This window comes from Copadichromis virginalis, linkage group LG4 (assembly GCF_057382275.1).
Source record: "Copadichromis virginalis isolate Kocher_CV1m ecotype Utaka linkage group LG4, C_Virginalis_male_GT1.1, whole genome shotgun sequence".
Classification (NCBI taxonomy): domain Eukaryota; kingdom Metazoa; phylum Chordata; class Actinopteri; order Cichliformes; family Cichlidae; genus Copadichromis; species Copadichromis virginalis.
In genome coordinates this window covers 27,624,485-27,647,354 of record NC_140621.1, presented here as the reverse complement: position 1 = coordinate 27,647,354, position 22,870 = coordinate 27,624,485, and the positions used below count along the sequence as shown (strand labels likewise).

The 22,870-nt window shown below is 37.0% G+C and overlaps 1 protein-coding gene across 1 annotated transcript in view; it reads right to left on the bottom strand.

Moving 5' to 3' along the window:
* The window catches only part of elfn1a (extracellular leucine-rich repeat and fibronectin type III domain containing 1a), an 81,537-nt gene that overhangs the window by 14,272 nt on the left and 44,395 nt on the right, over nt 1-22,870 (bottom strand). The window contains exon 2 of the mRNA XM_085454653.1: nt 12,139-12,219. The gene's annotated coding sequence lies outside the window, so the exon portion shown is untranslated. The remainder of the gene's footprint in view (nt 1-12,138; nt 12,220-22,870) is intronic.

The window sequence follows — 22,870 nt, the reverse complement described above, 5'->3', positions numbered from 1 at the left end:
ATTGCAGAAGTATTGGTTGATTTCAATTAATGCTGATGATACATTAGTGGTAAATGTCAAATAACATATCCTTTTTGGTTAATTAAAGCCTCAAGTGCAAAGGTTGGGCTTATACACACATGCACAGGCATCCTGAATTTTAACTGCCTCTTGGTCTATTCAAAAGTTACATTCAGCTCTCTTCCTACTTGGTATTCCACACAGGTGTCATACTTTGTAAAACTTTAAATGACTTACTGCCCTGCCATCTCTTGTAAATTCCCAATATCTCACTCTATTGTTCTTCAGTGTATCAAGAGTCCTTCAGCAGGCTCATGACCTAGTACGATTCAAGCTGAGACGAGAGCAAAAAATCTCATTACAAACTAAAAGCTCCACTTTGGGTGACACCTCTTATAAAGATGATAAGCCACCGAGAATGGCGTGGAATCACACTGCGTTGATGGAAACAGATGCATCAGTGAAACCCTGCAGGAGAATTAAAGCAGCCTAGGACAACAGTTGGCAGAAAACACAAAAGCAGAAACTGTATCCTGTCCAACTATCCTCAGCATCTTGAAGTGCTGTGATCTCTGTGCCGCAGAATAAAAAATTCCATCCTATAATAAAACCATAACAGGTTAGCTCTACAGAACGCATGCTGAACAGAGGAAAAGCAACTCGGCTATAGAGAGCATTTATCAAACGGACAGGAGAGAAGTAGAGTTTAATTTAATTCTGTGTTTGAGAGTAAGATACAACTTGGAATAACACCTAAAGGTTTAAATGCAATTTTCCAGGCCATCAACTGACCATCAACTTGCCACGTTATTCTGCCCTCCAAGCCAAAGCATCTGTCAGCAATGTCTCTAGCTGCTGACTCATGACATATTGAACTAAAGTAGGAGCTCCTGTGCAGTTCTGAGCATGACATAAAGTTATGCAGAATTTACAATCTATGAGGATTCAATTTACCTGCTTTTTGTTAACTTCTTTATAGTTTTAACGTTTACAGAAATGATAAAGTTCACATGTGCTGACAAAATCTGACAGATAAGACGGCAGTTCTTATCTTTGTCAATTGCCTTGCCATGCTCAGCAGAGGTTTCCCCACCAATTAACCTTCAGGAAGAGACAGTAGCTAATTCAATTATACTGGACTGCGGCGCCGTGTTTCTGAGTGACAGCTCAACCTGCCTTGGTGCTCTGATTGACAAGTTGTGAACCAGAGCAGTCATTCCCTGTGCTGAATGTTTATATCTGTGTGACCCAGTGGGCTACCTGACACATTTAGGAAGAGGACATTATCACTTTCAGATTAGCTCCATAAAGACAATGCAAGACGAGTTTGACTACAATAATCTACATAGTGGGAAGTTAGTTTTGGTATCAGGAAACTATAACAAATTTACCTTCTTCAGCAAATTTGACTTTTCAATCACTCAGCTGATGCTTTGAGGCCTGTGCCCAAATGTAATATTCCCTTCATGGCTGTTGCACTTAAGCATCTGGTGCTGAGTGACAGCCAGTAGGAGCATCAGAAAGAACAGATTTATTGAGAACATGTTGTAATCTGTTATGCAAATGAACTGTGTAGTTAGTGGCCAGAAAGATAAAGTGATTATTACTTGATATGATTGAAATCACGACTACATAGTCTCTCATGATCATTTCTTTCTGCAGAACACAAAAGTCCATTACGGATGGACAAGGTGGTAAGAAACAAAATCAATTGGTGGTAGCAAGGATGCAAGAAAAATGTAACTTTTGTAGGCACTGAAACATCTGCGATGAGTGCAAAAATGAAAAGGAACACCAGGGTGGCAAATGGAAACAACCACCTTGTGTGATCGCTACTCTAAGAAATAAAACGATCCCTGCCTTGAAAGGAAAGTTATTGTTTCTGACAGGACAAACTCTCTCAGGCTCAACAAGGGGCAGAGGATGTAATGCTGAGCTTGTGCTCTGCTATCAAAGGAGTGAAAGGCATTTTGGTCCACCACAGAAAACATGGGTGCAGACTGGAAGGAGATTGCAACAAGAGATGATAGCTACACTGCTGGGAGGACTTTTATCCCTGTTAGTATGCAGGATGCAATGGATAAATCCACAGAGAGCAAACATACATTTTGGATGATAAACAAATAAATGCTCTAATGATAGTGTCGCACAATTTGCATTTTTACTGTTGATGTCCATTTGAATTAACTTGCACATGCATAATGAGGAGTACTTGCTTTGCTATATTTTGAACTATTTCTTCATGAGGTTAAAATATCTTAAGTTATAGGTAAAAAATAGAGGTTAAAAACACTGCGTGTTGTGATGTAATGTGAGTGAGCCCCCTGTGTGATAGGCATTAAGGTAGATCTCGCTCTAGTTAGAGAGCCATTGCAGTCAGGCTTTTAACACCAGCCTCAGTCACCACTATAGATAATACAAATGTTCCAAATTAAAATAAATGCCTCTCTTGCAGACTCTCCTCATCTGTGTTGTATTTTGCATACTTCTTTTAAAGTACTTATACAGAGGTGTGCAGTCACCAAATGTCATCTGTGTCATAACCTACTAAGGGAAAGAGACAAAGGCAATTATCATTCAGCAGAGTCGAAAGGTCACATGACAAGTCACATTACACAGTGGACATAGACAGATGGTTTTGTGATGTGATTAATCATTTCACCAATGCAGGCACTCTGCTTTTATGGTGCTCTGTTGAAGTGATTGCTTTTAGTCATGATCATAGACTTTAAACTGTCAAACTGTCAGATAAATATGCTTTTTTTTCAAGATCCAAGTACGGCAGGAGCCTTGTAAGATTAAAGCAAAGCTGAAGGTCTAGATCACACTTTGCAACCTTTATTAGTACATAAGGACTAGTGCTTCATTGCTATGTATTTATTTTTTGTTTGGTTAAAGGTCAGTCAGAAATTACGCTTTACTGGATGGAAGAAATCTGACAATGCGATGCCTCAGGAGAAAGAAGTGTGCTCATGGTCACCTGATGCATCACTTTAAGAGCTGGGAGAGTGAGCATTCTTCCACTGATGAGCTGCTTTTTGGTCACCGGGTCATGTCTGGAGAACAACCTCCCATCAGTGTTGATATCAAAATCGAAATCAGATTAATCTGTCATAGAAACTGAAGTTTGAGTTTCACTGTGTCAGTCACTGTCACGGTGAAAAACAACTACAAGCAAGTCACCAGATCCACGGAGCTATCTAAAAACACTGGTCAGGCTAGAAAGCTAACAGTCCTTCTAAGGAGCCAGACTTAATGGGGACAGCAGCCAAATGTATTGAGTGTATAGTCTGCACTTTTCTACGGTTGGAAATTTTTAAGAACCACTTACAGTGATGATAAATACCAATAAAATATTAAAAGTGCAACAACTGTTCCTTTTCATATTAATAAAGATATATCTAGTTGCTTGTAAAAACCACAGGGAGCCACTAGATGTGGGCAAAAGAGCAAGATGAAGCTCCAGAGCCACCTGTGACCTGTTCTCTTTCCCAGGGCATTGCTAAATGCAGTTTTGCCAAAGCCAATGGTGTATCATACTTATGGGTTACTTTGGCGATGCTACAGAATCCACCTGATTGTGAGAACAGTCTGTCAGTTCTCCTTTCAATATGCAGCATTACTTTTCAAAGGGGCATATTTTAATCCAAACCACTTTCCTTTTTGTAAACCTAACCAAGTAGTTTTTGGCATCAACACCTAAGCACCAAGTCAAAGTGTAAATAAAAACCAAATGAAAATTAAATGAATCACTGACTCAAATAAATTGTAAAACACAAAGGAGCGAACAGGATGCTGAAACAAAACAAATTTATTTCCATCTCTTTTAAAAAATGTGAAAAGAAGTGATGCTCTAGGAATTTTATAAAGCTAGATCCTCTCTGGCCTGTTCAGCAAAAGTACTTGCCGAGTATAAAGCACAGTTGCAAATTTCTTAAAACATTAATTAAATACCAATGTAACAAGCATCATATTCCCGCTTTCTCCACTCAGTTACATCTCTTAAATCTGGTTTTCAAAAGCAGTGTACTCATTAACAAAAAACAGCTTCTTTGTGGCTTGCTTACAGTATGTTTTATCACTGAAATTTCCCGTACAGGCAGGGGGTTTTGTTTTCAGTTGACTCACTAAATGAGTGGCATGTAATAAGATGGAAGAACTGAGGTGTCATTATGGGAAAAGTCCCCTGTCATGCAGAGAAAGGTGCTGCAGCATTTCATCAGCGGTGTGGAAAAAAAATCATTAGGGAGTCTGTAATGAATGGCTGACAGCTGTCTGTCAAAACTGGGCTTCCATGTTTTAAATTCTATTCATTTTCTCCATGATTGCTTTTCTCATTGCCGAGTCACAGACTGGTTTCCTGTGCACATCTTTATTAACAAAATAGAGGGTTTAATTAAAATAATGGAAATGACAATATAAGAACAAGCACTGTGTTGATTGGCTTTATGGTTGACTTGTAAGTATGTTTGTCGGGACTGTCAACATTTTGGAATCATGCATTTGTTCCAGTTTGTTTTTGCTCTTTTATGGTGAATTTAATATAATCTTGTCTTTGGACAGTGTGAATGAGAAACCTGCGGTTTGAATAAATATTTCCTTTGTTTCCATTTTGCTTCAATGAGATTGTACATCTGCACGTTTTATGTAAAATCTGACAACATGCAGTTACGCTGCAGTATGCATGCTTCACTCAGATGCTAACCTGAAAGTAAAGCACTGTAGTGCTGCTCCAGAGAGAAAAACACCCCCAGACTTTAAATATTCTCACCATCGTGGTTGCCGGTTGGTTTGATACATTGAATTATCATTATCTTTCTTGCTTGTCACCCCTTGGTTGCTGCCATAAATCTCAAACTTGGACTCATAAATAGGACTATTTTCCAGGCACACACTGTGAAATTCTTGTCTGTGTACTTGGCCTTGTTCCCCCTCCTCAGAAGTAGCTTAGCAGCCAATATTGGTTCCTTTGAGACCACCGCTACTTCTTTACAGGATTTTTCCTGATCATAGTCTCACATTCTACATTTTTCAAATTATCTATGCATGCTGAAGATGCTTAAAACATCTCTTAACATTGCTCTTCTGAAGGTGTAGGCACTTTTAGTGGATTTGATTATTTTCGGGTGCAACTGACCCATTTGCTGCAAAGCATTTTGAAGTGAAACGACCCCTTTTGAAATTTTACTTTTGTTTTTAATTTTTTTTAACACAAGTCTATATACAAAAGTAGTAGAAGGTGTACAGGATATTGGCTCATGTATATTTTTGATTTCAGTGGTGCAAATTCTAAAGCAATATTTCTAATAGATATATCTCATCAACAAATTAATGTACTGAGGTATCATCAAGTGAGTGAAGTGATTACTAAAACTGCAGTGCATTAAGGCTGATGACAGCCTGGGAAAGGCAAGTGGATGAGTTAATTTATGGGAAATGCACCAATAGAGAATTGCAACAGCACCACAGAAGATGCAGCAGTTTGGGATTTTCTTTTATTATGCTATAGCACTGTCATTCCCACCAGTAATGTTATCAAAGGCCTAAAAAAAGCCTTTTTATCTTTCAAATATGGTTGGTTCAGTCATATTCAGAGAATACAGCACGTTGCATCAGTCTTTCCTCAAAGACCATAATGATTTAAAGAGACTTTGGTCTCACACATACTCGCTGCAGTATGTGTTACCAGCTTGATGTCCTGGCAACTAAGTAATCAATGACAAACCAAAGCCATGTTTACGGTCAGTTGCACTTCTTTCCTCTAGGCATTGATCACAACATAGTGTACTCTGCCCATGCACATCACAGCCAACGTAAGGTTTAACAGGCCAAACTGATATCAATGCTTTGAGGAAATTACAAGAAGGGTTAAACTGCTTTGATAAGGAGGGAGCCCAATCACTGCCGACCATATGGATGTTTTATAATCACTTTATGTGACTAATTTAAGACTCCCACAAGATCCATGTCTCTCACTAGCTAATCCATGATGCTCTTTACGGTAATCCATTCAAATAACTCTTCTCTAGCACTATCAATTAGGAATGCAGGTTAATGGAGGAGCTGGCACTATACAACTTGATAGGGCTAGCTGTCTAGGTAGGACAGTGATCGAAGACTCGATATTCAGAATCCTGTATCAATTTTGATTTAGATTTTCACAATAGAACTAAATTTCTGCTGAATTTCTGAGAAATTACCATTAAAAGAGGTTGGTGCAGCTGTAAAACTAAATCCTAAGGAAAAGGCAAAGGGGTTTAACAATCAATTTAAAAGAAAGATTATCCCTCAGTGTGATTTAGATGTTTCTTCCTTTCGTGCTCACTGCAAACCCAGCACAAATCAGTGAAGTAAAACCACATACGTCTCTACAGAATCGAGGAAATATGGGTGCCCTAAAACAATATTGCTCTAGACATTCTTTTCAAGAATAAAATAATTAAACTGGGAGTTTTGTGGTCCCTCTCCAGCTCTGAACTCACAGATCTGTCACTTGAAACTCAGCAGACCCACATCTTTTATTGACAGTGGTTAAAGCATAGCTGCACTCCTTTTTTCAATGGCTGCCAAATTTGTTTTAGGATAGCAGTAAATAACAAGAGCAGATCAGCTTACTATGCTCTTTGCATAATATGGTTTAAAATTTATACCCTAGCAATGGGTAAAGAAGTAAAAAAAATAAATGAATCTCTTTAGCTGCACTTGAAAGGCAGCAAGGATTTAATCAAGTCAGTCAATTGATCACTGCATGCTTGATGTTGGGATTTGATGTTTGGTGCCTATTAAAACTGTTTATCCTTATATGATTGACAAGAATGTATATAAAGGATAAAGGACACTTAAAGACCCGTTGCCTTTGAAATTCTGGTTTTGATTAAAATGACATAAATCCACTCCCACTTTGAAGACAAACAAACAAAAAAACTGTTTTAAGGAGTGTTTTACATAAAAAGTACTAAAGATGATTTCTTTGGTAGATAAAATATGAGAGTCACTATCCATTTAGGTGTTACCTCATACAATGAATGGCTTGTCAGCGGCACATCTAATTGATGACACAAAAAACCAAGGAAAACATCTCTAACAATGAAGGAAGCTTTATTATTGATGACTCATTAATTTTCTACAGAGTTATTATTATTATTATTATTATTATTATTATTATTATTATTATTATTTAATCTACTTCATTTAAAGATTGCATAGTCTTGTTTATTAGGGTTTGATTTGTGGAGAGTTATTAGGTATACTTTGAAATGATTACAAATAACTAAAATTTGTATTCATTTTTGTTTTTTCTTTAAAGGTGTAAGAATATACTGACCTAGTTTTGTTATGTAAATTTGTAATTAATTTTATTGGAGAAGCTTTTGGAAAGTGATTGGTTTATTAGCTTATGGACCCTCCCATTAATCAAGAGATTAAGAGCACCCTGGATGGGTGTGGTAAAGAGGTTTTTTGTTTTTTGTTTGCCAAATGTCAGATGGGAAGACGGGAGGGTTAGAAAATGATTTTTTGACCACTTTTGAAGTTGTTAAAGCAAATTAAGTTAACTTTCGTTTAATTTTAAGTTTTAAGAAGTTATTTGACTGATTTCTGTTTATAATTTTCCACGAAATAAACGGCATATGACGGCATAACAATGGAGTCAGAAGTGCGTTCTAAAACAAACCTCCCGTTGCCACCCACAGCCTTTTCTTGGACTTTTTTGGTGTTTGGAACGTAAAAGGCCGCGACATATTTTTTTCATAGTGCCTGGATCACTTGTACCACAGCAGTTATTTATCAATCAGTATCAATATTTTTGTATACATATATGTATGTGTGTGTATTTTTTTTTTGCTAGTGTGACTTATGTTTTCCTTAAATATGTCATTTGAGCATTCTGCATTCAAACTTCTATCAAAGCAATCTATAAATAATATTTGTTTACTATTATTATTATTATTATTATTATTATTATTATTATTATTGTTATTGTTATTTAAATGCTATTAAGAGGTCATAATTACATTAAGGTCCTGTTGTTCAGAAAATGTCCTTTTCTCACCTGTGAATACACCAAGAAGGCCAGTCATTCACGTGTATTGTGCATGTATTTTTAATTGTGAAATTACCAACACATATAATTTTATTTTAGACACATTTTACTCATTTCGGGGTTTTTTTCAACTACTCATTTCAATTTGTTTAGCTCTTAGACCCCTGCCTCTACTCTTGTTCGGGGTAGGGGTCGAGGCTATAGTCAGTACGATATACTAAAAGGAAACTGATGTGATATTAATACACATTTTCATAACAGATCGTTAAACACAACCTTCTTTCAAGTCACTAAAAAAACATCAGCACTAATTGTTTTCTAACATGCTAACAGTAATGGACCAATTATGTCCCGAATGTACAGCTCAAAATGTAAATTAGTCATGAAAAGCAATGTATCTTTTCATGATACATGAGCATGAATTTTTAAGTAACGTAGTTCAATAGGAAGCATAAATTGTATTAGAATTTCATATTTTGTCCTTTGAAACCAGGCGAGTGTGACTGAGAAATCAAAGCTTTAAAGACATTGTTGCATTGTTAACCCAAATCCTGATCTTTTTCTAAGCCAGTAGTTTTTATGATTAAACCAAACCAAGTTTTTGTTATTTGACTACAATATTTATAATTAATTACATATTTTAAAAGAATGGAAATAAATGGAAAACTGGGACAGTAGTCCAGTAATGTAAGACTTTTAGAAAAATGCTATGCTACACCAGCAACCCATCCAGCCTCGTAATGTAGACTTTTTTTGGCTTTTAAATTTAGAAAATATTGATTTCATGTACATAGACATTAATCATTGCGTACCAGACTAGACTGATGAAAGGCTGTGTTCAGTGACACAAAAATATATGGAAATTTGGATTGTGGAATGTGAAAAAATGTCAAATTCATCCTTTTAAATAGTCTGAAGGACTGAATTAAATATCTAATGTACTTTATTTTTTTTTTTAAATCTTTTTACAGGCATGTTACAAAATCGCTGGAACACCAACATTATTGCAACTTCTTACACATGTTAGTACAAATTTAGCTGCCAATATGTAAGTGAACATGTTTACATATTGACTCAGTAGAGTTCATATTTCCGTCTATGCAATTTTTGTGTATTTTCACACAATTTTTGCACCAAATACAGTATGCTTTTGAGTTGGATGTAACAGTCTGTCAGAGCCTTTACATTTATACAACTGGACCACAGCAGTAAAGCATTATTACAGCACCTCATCTGCCCACCCTCATTGCAATGTCAGAGGAAAATTGTCACTGTGTGAACATGGCCCATAGGGCACTTCCCTCCTACTCTCTGTTACATGACAGACAAGCTGAGTAACTAGTGAGTCAGCTAAGTTGAAAGGTTCTGCAGGTTATGTAAATATATATTGCAAGGAAGTGAGTCACTGATGATTCTGCATCTCTTTTGTGAAGGGCCACTTAATGAGTTCTAATTTTTCATTATTTTTCAGTTTTATTAGAGCAAGAAAGCATAAATAAATAAATGGGAATTATCATGGAAGGCAAAATTATACCTTTAAAACGGTCAGAAAAATGTCAGAAACGTATACTGTGATCATGAAAATCCCCATCTTCAGTAAGACTTTCTATTCAGTATAACATAAGTGAGGTTGCAAAAATGCTTCTCCAGTAGGATCGTGATAAACAAAGTAAAAAAAAGAAAAAAGGTCCCAGTAGGGGAAAACCATAAGATTATACAGTATGAGGTAAAACAACTCTAATCAATAGTGTGATACAGTATCACTGTTAACGGACTGTAGATATTTTCATTCCCATTTTTGCGATGATAAATTATTATCCACTGCAACAACCAGGCTGGTGTGTGTGTGTGTTTGTCTGGGTGTGTACTATAACAAAGGCTGTTTCTAGTATTTTGGCAGGTGTTTGTATCTGCTGGTCTGTCTAGATTCACTGAATATATTATTAAAAAACAGCAACATTGTGATAAGGTATTTTATTTAAATGAGTTCAAATATGGCTTTGTCCCATGAATATGAAGCAATGGGACGTAGAAAGTGGACGTTGAGGTATAAGGCCACTGACCATACTTCTTCAAGGCCCTGTCCATTTTAATGTATTTATTTTAATGCAGTGTTAATATAGGATATACTACTATGCAAAGGTTTTGAGCCACCCTTCACATCTGCAGATATACTTGAAACTATACAGCAAAACACAATTTGTGTACCTCTAACAAGCCTGAAAGTCAACATTCCCTATGATATCGCTATGACGACCTTTATTATTCAGCACAGCCTAAACTTTCTTAAATAAGTTTCCTTGTAACTTCTTCAAGTATTCTTCAATAATCATTCTACAGGCTGCTTGAAGGTAATTTCAAAGCTCTTCTTTGAAAGTTGTCTGACTTTTGTTCTGTTCTCTGTTAAGATAATCCCACATTGCCTCAGTAATGTTGAAGTCCATATTGGGGATGTGAATTCATGAATTACAGTGTTCTATTATGTGTTTTTCTATTTTGTGTTTAACCCTTTAAGACCTACCATAGAACCAAGTCCGCCAGAGCTTATAGTATATTTTTACATGCTGTGGAGCCATTTTTTGGAGCATTTTAAGTTGCTATACATCAATACAACCACTATAGCCCAAATTTTAATAATATGTCTGCATTAAGTGCATAGTAATTACATAAATTGCAAAAAAGTGCAATAAAATACAAAAAAATTTAAAATCGTTTTTGTTTTTTTAACATATATTTCTAGTTAGAGAAATTTAAGAGGCTTATCCCTCAAAACTGTAAATACAAAAAAGTTGCACAAACTAGTTTCCCACCAAAGGAAATTTATTTTAAGTGTCTTCATAGTTTTATTTTTGAGATACACCAATTTTCATATACTGCAGGAAAAATGAAAAAATATATTATAGTGCAAATTTGCAAAATAACAGCATATGCATCAAAATAAAATATTTCCAGCAGTGCAATATGAGTCCTCAGCATCCCAGAAACGACACAGAAAGTCATAAAGTCAAATAAACTTTTAAAAACACAAGTATAGGCTCATGAGGCCACGATGGTAAAAAACCACATTTCCGCAAAATGACGTCACTTCCGCTTTCGGGCAGGTCATGCCGGACATGCGATAGTTCACGCTGATGGACATAGGAAGTGTTACAAACAGCTGATCGGACCGGCAAAGCGGGTTTCTGTGCTTTTTATGCAGTTTTTGAAAAGCTATATGTGGAAGGAAACTGTGACCTAGGACAAGCTGATGGCATAAGATGTAAGTACAACTCCTCCGGTTTCATATGCAAAAAAAATTATTGTGCTAGCTTACGTGGTTGCAGTGCTACCAGGATTTAAAAATAGTTACGCAAAATGGAGCGTGTCCGCTCCGACCGGCTTTAAAGGGTTAACTGCATTGGCAGTGTTCTTGGGATCATTGTCATGCTGATGCAGATGGTATTTCATGGTGGGTCAAAATATGATGGTACTTCTCTGGTCATAATTCAGTGAATTTTGACAAGATCCCCAACAACACTGACTAAAATCCAGCACCAAACCCTGACAGAGCCTCTACCATGGTTTACAGACTTCCAGCTTTAATGGTGGGGAGTCCCAGATTTAAACCTAAATCTGGGACTCTCCACCATTTGACCTTAGAACTGAAGAAGCTTCTCGGATGAGAGGTGAAACGTCTTCAAGCAACTTAAAGAAGTCCAGACGCTTTTCTTTGCAAGCTCCTTTGACTACGATGACCTGGATGACTGAGAACCTTCACAGACATATAGATAGATAGATATACATACATATAGATATATAGATATAGCCAGAAAGGCAGAAAGAGCGAGAGTAATCAAGTATGGACATTTCGGGTCCATATTTTTGAAAAAAGATAATTAATTTAAAAAAATTGAGATGGTGAAATGGTAAAAGAGTTGTCCACTCTCAGAATGACATGTCCTCTGAGTAGTTTGTCTTTGCTACTGTACTGTTCTTGTCATGCATATTGACCGGTGGATTAGCGATGGATTGCCTGTTATCCTCTTAGGAGGTGATTGCTCATGCAGCACTCGAGTTGACTCAAGCTATGTGAGACTGTACCAAACACCTGCACTTACCACTGTAGTCTAGGTTGAAATCCTCAGCGAGGGAAAGCATCCCTGGTGTCCTCCAGCAATACAGATGTCTGCAGATGTCAACTGAGGAACAATAATTGAAAGAGAATCATGTAAATATTTCAATTTCAACAAAGAGGTTCATAAAATTGATTTTTTTATGTCAGTATGTCAACCATTTAACCTTAAGTCAACATCTTAATAGAATCCATGGATACCATTCTCAATGAATCATGAATAAAAAAAACCCAAAACAAACAAACAACAATAACACCCCCCCTGCTTGTTCACCTTCATTTGGCTTATAGTCTCCAAAATGAATTCAGCTGCATGAATATATGTATTTTCTTTTCAAGAATTAGAACTACCTCATTAACCTTATCTAACAAGCACAAGCTAATGAAATCCTCTGTTTCAGTTTCCGGTCTTGCCAAACTTAGGCTCACTAATTAATCAAACATCACCCTCCACCCCATCCCCCATCGTCTTAATGACTGCCTATAAAGCAAAATAGAATATTCTACACACATTGCCCAGGGGAAAGCAACTTGTGCACAAATTCATGCATTTTTATTGGAAGTTAAAATAAAGAGAAAGAAAAGCTTTACACTCAAAAGAAAGCCACGCTTTGTATTCGCTGCAATAATCAAAACAGAAGGAAAACACAATTTCTTCATCCTTTGTCCATGCCTCATCCGTGCTGGTATATTTCTCTGTTCGCAATGCAAGGCTGCAATTTTCACACTTACATAAATATTAATATCTACATAAGCAAGCTCTAAATGACATTTACACTCAGTATTCATGTTACTCTTTTTACTCTAAGCAAACAATTCTTTGTTCTCATCTCTTGTGATTCAGAGTGTATAACATGTTGGGTCAAATGAAAAGCACTGGAAAAATCAAATCTCCAACAATCAGTTATGGAAAACGGCAAAATGGCTAGATTTTCAGTCTATGAGAGGACAATAGATAATGTGATCCAATTAGTGGTGGAGGCTGCTATTTGCATTCCAGTGAAAGGGGTGATAGTTAAAGTGGCCCAAGACAGCTGCCTTTCAGCAAAGACCCATGACAACACAAAAAGCAGCGGAACCAAGAGAAAAGGGGAATTTGGGAGTCTTTAGCCGTATTCTTTTAATTACTCATCATAATGACTCCATTTAGCTGTTCAATGACCCATTTTATGGCATTGAACAGGCATGGGAAGCTCTCCGTCCTTGGCAGGGTCAGTCCTGCAGCTGCCCCTGCTGCCATCTTTCAACCAATAGGGAACATTTTCCCTACACTGGGCTCTAACAGTCAGGTAGCTCAAGAATTCGCTCTCAAATACATTCACATACGCACACTGGCTTCATCACCACAAATTAGATATGCACCGAATGTCACTCCGCGAGGGAATTCAGTTCAAAGAGGTGCTCATTATATGGAAGACAATAATTATCAAATGCGCAAAACATTCATGAAGAATAAAGATAGTTTGTCGTGTTGGCACCTGCCATGAAGCTGGCAAGGAACAAGATATGCAAATAACTAGTTTTTGTTTTGTTTCTGCAGTGAATTGTTTAAAAAAGTTTTGCAACAAGACCACCTACAATTCTTTGTTAAAGACAAAGTCTTGTATTTAAAAAAAATGCAAAATAATTAAAAATCTAGATATTTTCATTTAAAGCTCCAACCTCCATTGTTATTCTTGTTAATATCAAAGATTGAACCATTGCACTAATAACAGGTTACTTAATAAAGTAAATTATGGCATAAATGTCAAGTTTTCATCATATATGTATTAATTTTAAATAATTTTCCCATCTAGACTTAAATGTTGGGATGCAAAGTAATATTCCTCCTTGTTGTTAACAGAAAGTCTTATTGTTTTACTTTTTTCTTGCTTTTTATGCAAGAAGATATATTTGAAGATTTGTCAGGTGGCAGCCCTGGAGGTAGGGATGAAGGAGGGGAGGTGCGGAGGTGGTGAAGAGAAGCAGACCCCATATGGTCGCGAGAAGCTGGATTTTCTGGCACATCTCCAGGATGCTGACCCAGAGCGTTGGAAGGTTGAGCATTGGCACCAATCTGACTGATTTTTCTCAGCTGCTGACGTGCAGAGGAGCACACATGGATATGAGTACAAAAATAGCTTGTATCGACCACAGCGTGACGCAACTGTTCAGAATTTAAATCATTGCCATTTGTTTCTGTTCCATGTGAACTTTTTCCGAGATGACTCATACAGTTTCAATGAAAATAAAATCATGAAATGATTTATGCTTTTAAGACAAAGAAAGACTTGTCACAATAAAAGAGTGCTGTATGATATTGTGTATAAATGATGTTTCATGTAATTTCATTTTATTTGTACTATTACTCTCTTAAGTGAAAGCTGTAAAATAAAAATACTTTTTAATGCTTGGAGAGATTCTCCTACTGTTTGCAGTCTGACATATAAAGAAAAAATGACAAGTCAAGTTCCAACTGCTTCCCTCTTCTTCTTTTGTAAAAATACAAATAATCTTGTTGTTTCTGTGCAGTAGCAGCAAAATGAATGCCTTAAGTGGTTTGCAGAGAAAGGTCTCCACATTAGCACTAAAAAAGAGACAGTAGAGAGATAATAAATAATATTCTGATTTTGTAATACATAAAAGAACAAGGAATGACCCAGAAAACGGTTATAGATTCTCCAACTGGGTGATGTCTCTATTCTCCTTGAACATCAAGAACTCAGTTCTATGATTTATATATTAATTCACAATGGCAACATCAGACATAATGTATCATGGCCCTTAATGTCAGCAACAGTAAGCCCTGTTATTGTAATCCACCATCAGCACCACCTCAGCTCATCTCACTGTTAAATCATAGGAGGCCACAATGGCTGGAAGCTGCTAGGCATTCTTTAACATTTAGTTTTACAGTCTGATTACAAAGTGTACAAACGCTTCCTGATGAGCAGCTCCATGTTTGTCAGTGACCTCAGTGACAAAGACCTTGGTGGGAGAATAAATTCACACAAAAGGAAATCCTCCAGGTTCTTTTGTCTGGAAACGCTCGGTTGGTTTAGGTTAGGGGTTTGCTTTGTATAGGAGAAGTGGTAGGGTGTTTGATGTCTGATTCAGCTCAGTCACAGAAGCCTAAAGAGCAGATCGTGACTCCCTGATAACCCACTGGCAACCTCTGGTCACTGGGGGAAAATGTGTTGTATTGGAAAGATGGTACCTCTTTGTGATTTGGTCAGTAGCAGATTGCCATGGTTGCCCATATTTGGCATGGAAGACAGCAACTTGTCTGCAAACACCCGCTTCCTGCCAGTGGTAAGACTTGAAAAAGTGGCAGAAAAGGAGTCCATTGACCTTCAAAGTAAAAAAGTTGCTCCTCTCTGCTTCAGCCGACATCTCAAAAGGCTCACCAGTTTCACCTTAACCCATTTTTCACCCGTGACCCAATTGCCAGCTGTTCGCTGACCAGTCACTAGCCCAGTGTGGCATGGGGCTAATTTTAACATTTATATTCTCATACACATTTTCACAATTCTAATAGAAAGACTGCATTAAAAAGTTATAAATGTTACTTTAACTTTTGAGTCCACCTTCAGTGGAGCAACTCTGAAAATTAAACTGGTTCGAATTAACTGCATGTAGCTGTTACTCTGGCCAGTCCAGAGTGTTTCCATAAAGACATGATTTCAGCTCTTGCTCTGCCTCAAGAGAGTCGTCTCAAATGTTCCATTCCTGGATGAACCCTGTGGGCATCAGGTGGCAGCTACAACCATCTGCAATTTAGAGAACACGTCCTTAGAAAAGTATTGACCTTAGTACCTTAAGCTGTAGACAGCTATGTATGGCATACAACTTGAAAATACATTAAAACGAATGAAAATGAAATAGTTTTGTGAAGTTCAACTTAAAAATATGGACCATGTTATAAAAAATTCAAGTTCTTAATTGTTCATGATTATAAAGTCAAGCTGCATAGACTGACAGTTCTGATAAGGTTATTTTGTCTTGTAATATAACACATTTACTACTACTGGCTAAAGGCCAGATCTCACTCTGAGCTTGTGAGAGGTGTTAAGATGTGACAGGAGTCTTGCTTTTCAAAAACTGTACACAGGAATTACTATGAGTCACATTTCCTTTTATTACATCAAGACATTTTTTTATTTTGATAAGATGACAAGGTTATGCTGGTAAATACATTTTTCTGTTATGTACTTCCAGAGCTGTCATTCAGCAAGCGCTGAGATAATTTAGTTGCTCTTAAAATCATCCGAAGTAGGGTGGAGGAGGCACAACCCATCTTTGTAGCCCAACGCAGTCACAAGCAACAGCCCTGCAGTGAGAAGCAGACTAGCTAAAAGTATCGCTGCTCTTTAAAACTTCCACTCTGATGTAGAAAGAGACTGTGTGATAGGAGGTGTTTCATGAACACTGCACTGTGAGTCCATTTAGTTAAGCTTCCTGACTGCGTTGGTGTTGGGCAAGTGGGAACTAAAAAAAATGAGTGCAGGAAACCATCACCTGAGGCTGTGTGCAAATCTAAATTCAGGTGATTACACTATAGCCAAGCTTTCCAACCTACCATGAAATAACTGAACTAGAGGGTGAAGTCATTAAATTTACATTTTGTCTGGTAATACTTGGGAGGTGATTTCTAGATTTTATATCTCAGTTACTAAGTCCCATTTAAGCCTAAAGGTAAGGAAGTGGAAAGTTTCACAGCTCGTTTCCTCTACAGAGGAAAGTATTTGCTACCTGTTAAAACTACAAACAAGCCCTAAGCAAAGCAAAAACACACACACACGTAAAGCACGCACGCACACACACACACACACACACACACACACACACACACACACACACACATGGAAATTCATCCTTTCATTTAAAAACTGGCCCATGTGCATGTGTATGAAGACAGAAAACTTTGAAATTGCATTTCTAAAAATAGACAGGCATACTTACTGTGCCCTCAACCCCTATCTACAGTAAAAAACACATTTGGAGACAGAATGGGTTTCCTGATAGCTTCATGAAAGCAAGATGTTGGTGTGCTGTTCCCTCACTCATTCAATATTAAAGTAGCATGGCATGCTGTCTAGAGCCACTATAATGATGTTGTAATGGGTTTACAGAAAATGGAACATGGCTTTGCTGCTTACAGTTTTTCTTAAATGCTTTGGTGCATTTCTCGCAATATTTTTGAAGTTGCCAGCTCCGAAGATGCATTTCCCTTCAAATCCTAAAACTTTTAATTAATCTGTCTGTTTTTGTGTCAGTGAATACATTATTGCGACAAAAATCAAAAGGTCCTTTGGCAATATGTAAACCAGGGTGGGTTTATGCATATTTAATATTTGAAATATTTACATTTTCTTTGTCCAATGATCGAGTCTAGAAGGCATTTCTCATTTTTAATTGAAAAATTATTGTCCCACATGTTTTTGCTAATATTGGACAGTGCACTTGACAATAACTTTTCTAGGGAGAATTGTCCTCTTTTATGTGTCAAAAGTAACATTATTCAAATGCTGATTTCCAGTGTTGGGTTGGCTGAGCTCAGGCGGTAGAGCCGTTCGTCTGCGAATTAGTACATGGTGGTTTGATCCCTGGCTGCTCCAGTCTGCATGCCACCTATCCTTGTGCAAGATGCATACATCGGCGTGTGAATGTGTTTGAATGTTAGAAAGAAAGCACTTAGCTATGAATGAGTGCTCAAGTAGAGTAGAAAAGCGCTATATAAGTACCAGTCAAAAGGCTTAAGGCATTAGTTTGTAAAGACAAAGAGCATGTACATTTGCATGTATGGAGAGAGAACAAAAATAATCCAGCCAGCCTTTAAATAATACAGTACACAGACTAAAGTAACAACAAAAAGAAAAATAATGCAGCACTTCACAGAACTAAACAAGAGGAATTAAACATAAGCCTACAAAGTGGAATTGTATATAACAGTGAAGGCAGTTGTTCTGTTTCTCCTATTCCTTTAGCCACAGATGTCACCGCCGTCACGTCTAACGCTGCTCCTTGCAATGCAACAGGGAAAGAACCAGCATTTAGACCACATCTGTCCTCTTTTGCAACTTTTCCAGGCAGCTGAAGGCTTAAATATTAATCTGAGCAGGCCGCCCCTTTTAGAATAATCATACACAATTAAAATCTTCTGGTGTATAATGGATAGTGAAACTGTGCAGCTAAAAGAAATATGACCCGATTTGCTCACAAAGCCATATACAGTAAACTAATATTTGTTCAAACTGTAGACAGCTGTCTAAAAATTCTAAAAAGTTTTCAAGAGCAAACAAAAAATTGACTTTCTTTTTATTTTGGAAACTGTGTAACTGTGATTTAAAAATAGTCAATTGGACAACTGAGAAAATCTGTAAAGTACAACATGAATGCTTGACACTAAATTTTGGTTATAGAATTTTACAGTTCAAACACATTTATTTATAGTTTATTGTTTTTAGGTTTTTACGTGAATTTGTATGTTTTAAAATTACAACAGATGAAACCTAAACTTTCTGTCAGGTTGTAGTTGTTTGCTAAACTATTACAGCTTTCTAATAGTGTGGTATTAGTGAGGTAACCAGGAGGCAATAAGAAGATAATAATATGGAAGAAGGAAATGATTACCACTTAATCACCAAAGTAATAGCCAAATAAGATTCTAATGTTATCGTGTAACAACAATGGTTATAGCTGAGTAATAAGACCTTTAATTAAATTTAATGACGGTAAATTTATGTATTGTAATAACTGGCTAGAAACTGGGGGTAATAATTTGGAAACAAATGTATGCCTGTGAAACAAAACCATTTAGTATTATCAGTATGATCACTGACTCTAGAGAAAAAGTGTTCCTGGACGGGTCACTGACTGCAAGGTGTCCAGGCCTGTGGCTTGTGGGTTCTTTGGATGCAACTTTGGAAAACTAAGCTGTGCTGCCATCTTCTCTTTAGAAAGAAGAGGCTTTCAAGAGGCAAACCTCTTCATTTTTTAAAAAAAATTCTTCTGTCATGGATACTCTTTCTCACCTTATTGTTTGGAAATAGCCTTATAACCCTTCCCAGAATAATGGACAGCAACAGTTGCTTCTCTAACATCATTGATGATGAGGAATGATCTTATAATAGTTGTGCCTGGCTGCTGCTTACTTACACAGAGGCAGAAAGGGTATAGAAACACTGCTATTTGAAATCCTCATACATAAAACCTTAGATTTAATTGAGGAATATTTCTTAGACAGGCAAATTAGACTAAATACATTGTTTTATCTTGGTAATAACTTTGCAATTTGTGTTTATTTATTAAGTTTAGGCATATTCTTTATAAAAGAGGAGGTGGTAACATTTTGCCGAGTAAAACATCCCTGGATATTCTCCTCTCAGAACGTTACAATGCCCTCTCTCAACCATACATTAACTAATATCAGTTAAATCAGTTAGCCCCAGCCTTTCAGAGTGTCAAAAGTTAGAAATAAGCAAGAGTGGGCAGGCAGAGACCCTAAACTTTCCTCTCTATATTTAGAGAGGAAGTATAAATTTCCAATCCTCCATCCTAGCTTGCTTGCATGTAGTTTAGACATCTCAGTCAAGACAACTTTCAGTAGAGTAGGCCTAATAGCAAAATGCTTAGTGGAATTTAAAATTTTAAATAGTTTAACCTCACTTTCAGTATTTTATAACAGAGTACCTCTTGTCTGTATTACTGTATATTGTATAAAACTGTTTTAAAATATGTGCACTACCTCTTGTGTTGCTTTAACCTAAACAAGCTGTGCACTTAACCTTTGCCATATTTAAAGACACCCTACTGTTGACACTTGGTTTCAGAGGTACATTCATAATCTTTTGTTAAAGCCATCTCTGTGCTCTGTGCGTAGACTGGACCCTAGGGTACAAAAGCAGAAAAGCTATTAAGTGGCACAAACTCTGGGGCTGTTTTGTTTTTCTGGAAAAGTCATTCATTTAATGTCTGATCTTTGTCTCGTAGTTTCTTTGTCCATGCTTCCAGGGCAACCCTGCGTAGTGATGAATGAATAACAGAGTGGCAGAGTGGTGTGATGAAGAGTGGCCTTTACACATGCATGTGATGAAGACATTAATGTACTCCCATGTCTGTTTTTGCTCTCGAGGATTGTTCATCAAGGACATCTTGTGAAGCACCATAATGACTTTTATTCTTGGCAAAAGCAGGATTTCTTGAGTGGCATGGCGAATAATTTGTTATTATCTGGAATAAGTGGGGTAGAATGATAAGGATGACAAGTATAGCAGGGGCTCTATGTGGTCTTACACTGTTGCTTTTATTGCTTTTAGCAGATTTTCTTCAGGGCAGGACCAGCTAAAGAGGGCATTTGGTATTCTTAGATTGTTTGAGAAGAACAGTTAGAGAGATGTGCACGCTGAGAACGGACTAATGCACAGAAGCTCTTTTAAGGAAAAGAAAAGAGTCATCCTGCATTGTTCAGTTGGAGTCACGTAAAACATATACTGTATGGTGTTCCTGTTCAGCAGTATTAAAAGTAAATATTTCTAAAAGACAACAGTAAAAGAAAAATACCAACAAGAGAATCTTTGCATCCTTTCATAACCACAGAACTGGCCATCCGTGACAAAGACAGCAGAAAAGTTTTTTCATGTGAATCCTCTCTAAAATGCCCATGAGTAAACACCGAGGACATCGGGAAAGATATGATGCAATGGAGCATTGATGTTGCAGTGACACATTGTCCTTCACTTCTACTAGGCAAAGCTGAAGGACATCTCCTGAACTACAGCAAGAATTCAGTCAAGTTCAACACCAGAACAAATGGGCAGCTTAAGCATTAATTTGAGTCCTGTTATCAGGGCCATCATTAAACCTGATTTTAAACTGAGATTTACTGGTTTACAAAGGATGTCCGTGAAGCTTCCCACAATTTTCTCTAAGCGTTAATCAGTGTAATTGATATCATCAGTGGAAAATTAACACATAGGTCTGATTTAAAAAGATGTTTGCGTAGTTTGGCCACAACCTCCCACGATTATAGATGAGTCACTTTTTAAAAAACAAGGGTTTTTACAATGTAAATGCATACCAAGGCTTTTCTGATCTATAATGCAGCCACTTTTGCAATTTCCTTGCTTAAGGACTCTGTTTGTCCACATAAAATTGATTTTTTTGCTGTGTTTGGGAGACTCGAACTAGTATGTGAATCTAACAAAATTTATTCTCTTCATTCTTCCCAATTCATGTAGAGAACCGGTTCAAAGTATTTCAACTTCTTGGAATCGTTAGTCTGCTTGCCTATCGATACCACTTATCAGTTCTTGCACTCGCACTAAAGTCAGTTGATTTTAGTTCCCGTGCCAGAGGCGGAAAACAGTGGTGCAGTCTACAGGGTGGATTCAGAAATTAATAATATTTTTATAGCACAAAAGGACAAAAGCTTGATGGTAAAATAAAAACTGCATCCAGGACAGAAACAGCTGCATTATGCTAGCAAAACAACTTCAGCTCTTTGTAAGCACCTGCACATACTAAATGCTAACGCTAAGCTAGCAAAGAGCCGAGAGTGAAGTAAGCTGAGTGAATACAAACCCCAGTCCAGCAGCCAGACAGTGGCAGTGGCTAACAAAGACAGTGATGAGCAGTCAGGCTGCAGCCTCCATTTCTATCTGCACATGTTTCTAAAGTAAAACCATTGTGCCAGTTTCTTTTGTGCTGGTTTTCATCTTTGCTTTGTGCTTTCAGCTTTATGTTCATACCTAAAGATTTAGAGAAAGATCATATGTGTTTCCTCACTGGGATAGGGATTTGTGTTGGTGTGTGGAACTGTAGCCTGAGGTTTATTTTGTTAAATGGCAATTATAAGACGATGCATTTCAGGTCATTTTATAGAGATTCAAAAAAGTAATGTTATGCAATGCATTGCTTCAAAAAGTGTTCTGTGTAATCTGTATAATACATTGCAGGTTTCTGACTAACGACCATGACACTGATCACAACAAAGAAGGGACATACCCCTCACATGCACAAACATTTGAACACGCAGCATGCAATTTCCACCAATCTAATCTCTTCGGTATACTGGTGGCAATGGTGGTGACTCTCAAAGGAGAGCAAATAAGATCCCAATGAGAATCGAATCAATAAGTGATAATGATAATGGAATTATGGAATTGGATTTGTTATCAATCCCCATCCTTATTAGTTACATCAGAAAATGAGATGAGATGTGAGTGTGAGTTGGTTTAGGATTTGTAGGGTGGGGATGACCACATAGAGACTTTCCTTGAGTTGATGGTGAAATTCTTTTTACTGACTAGAAGGGTTTTCCAGGAAGATCAAGTCAGGAGCGTTGCCACTCACTTACTAGTACCTGACAAGGTAAGTTAAGGCACAACCCAACCTTCTTTTCTTTTTTTTTTTATTTAATTGTATTACATTTTGGATAGTATGGTGAGCATGGCGGCCTGTCTAAGACTGATCTTTGGACTGAGGCATTTACATCAAATTAATATTAATAATATTAATACTATTAATAGATATATTTCCTATGTATGTCCTGGCAATGTTGTTGTTTGAGACACAGTAAAGGAAGCACATATCTTGACTTTATGATGTAGACATGCTTAACATTGTGCTAAAATGAAAAATTCTGCTTAATCTAGTTAGTTTAATCCCAGCATTTAAATTGTATTTGACTTTTAATCCTAATGAAACTGATGTATTGCTAATATTCTTTGATAGTAACT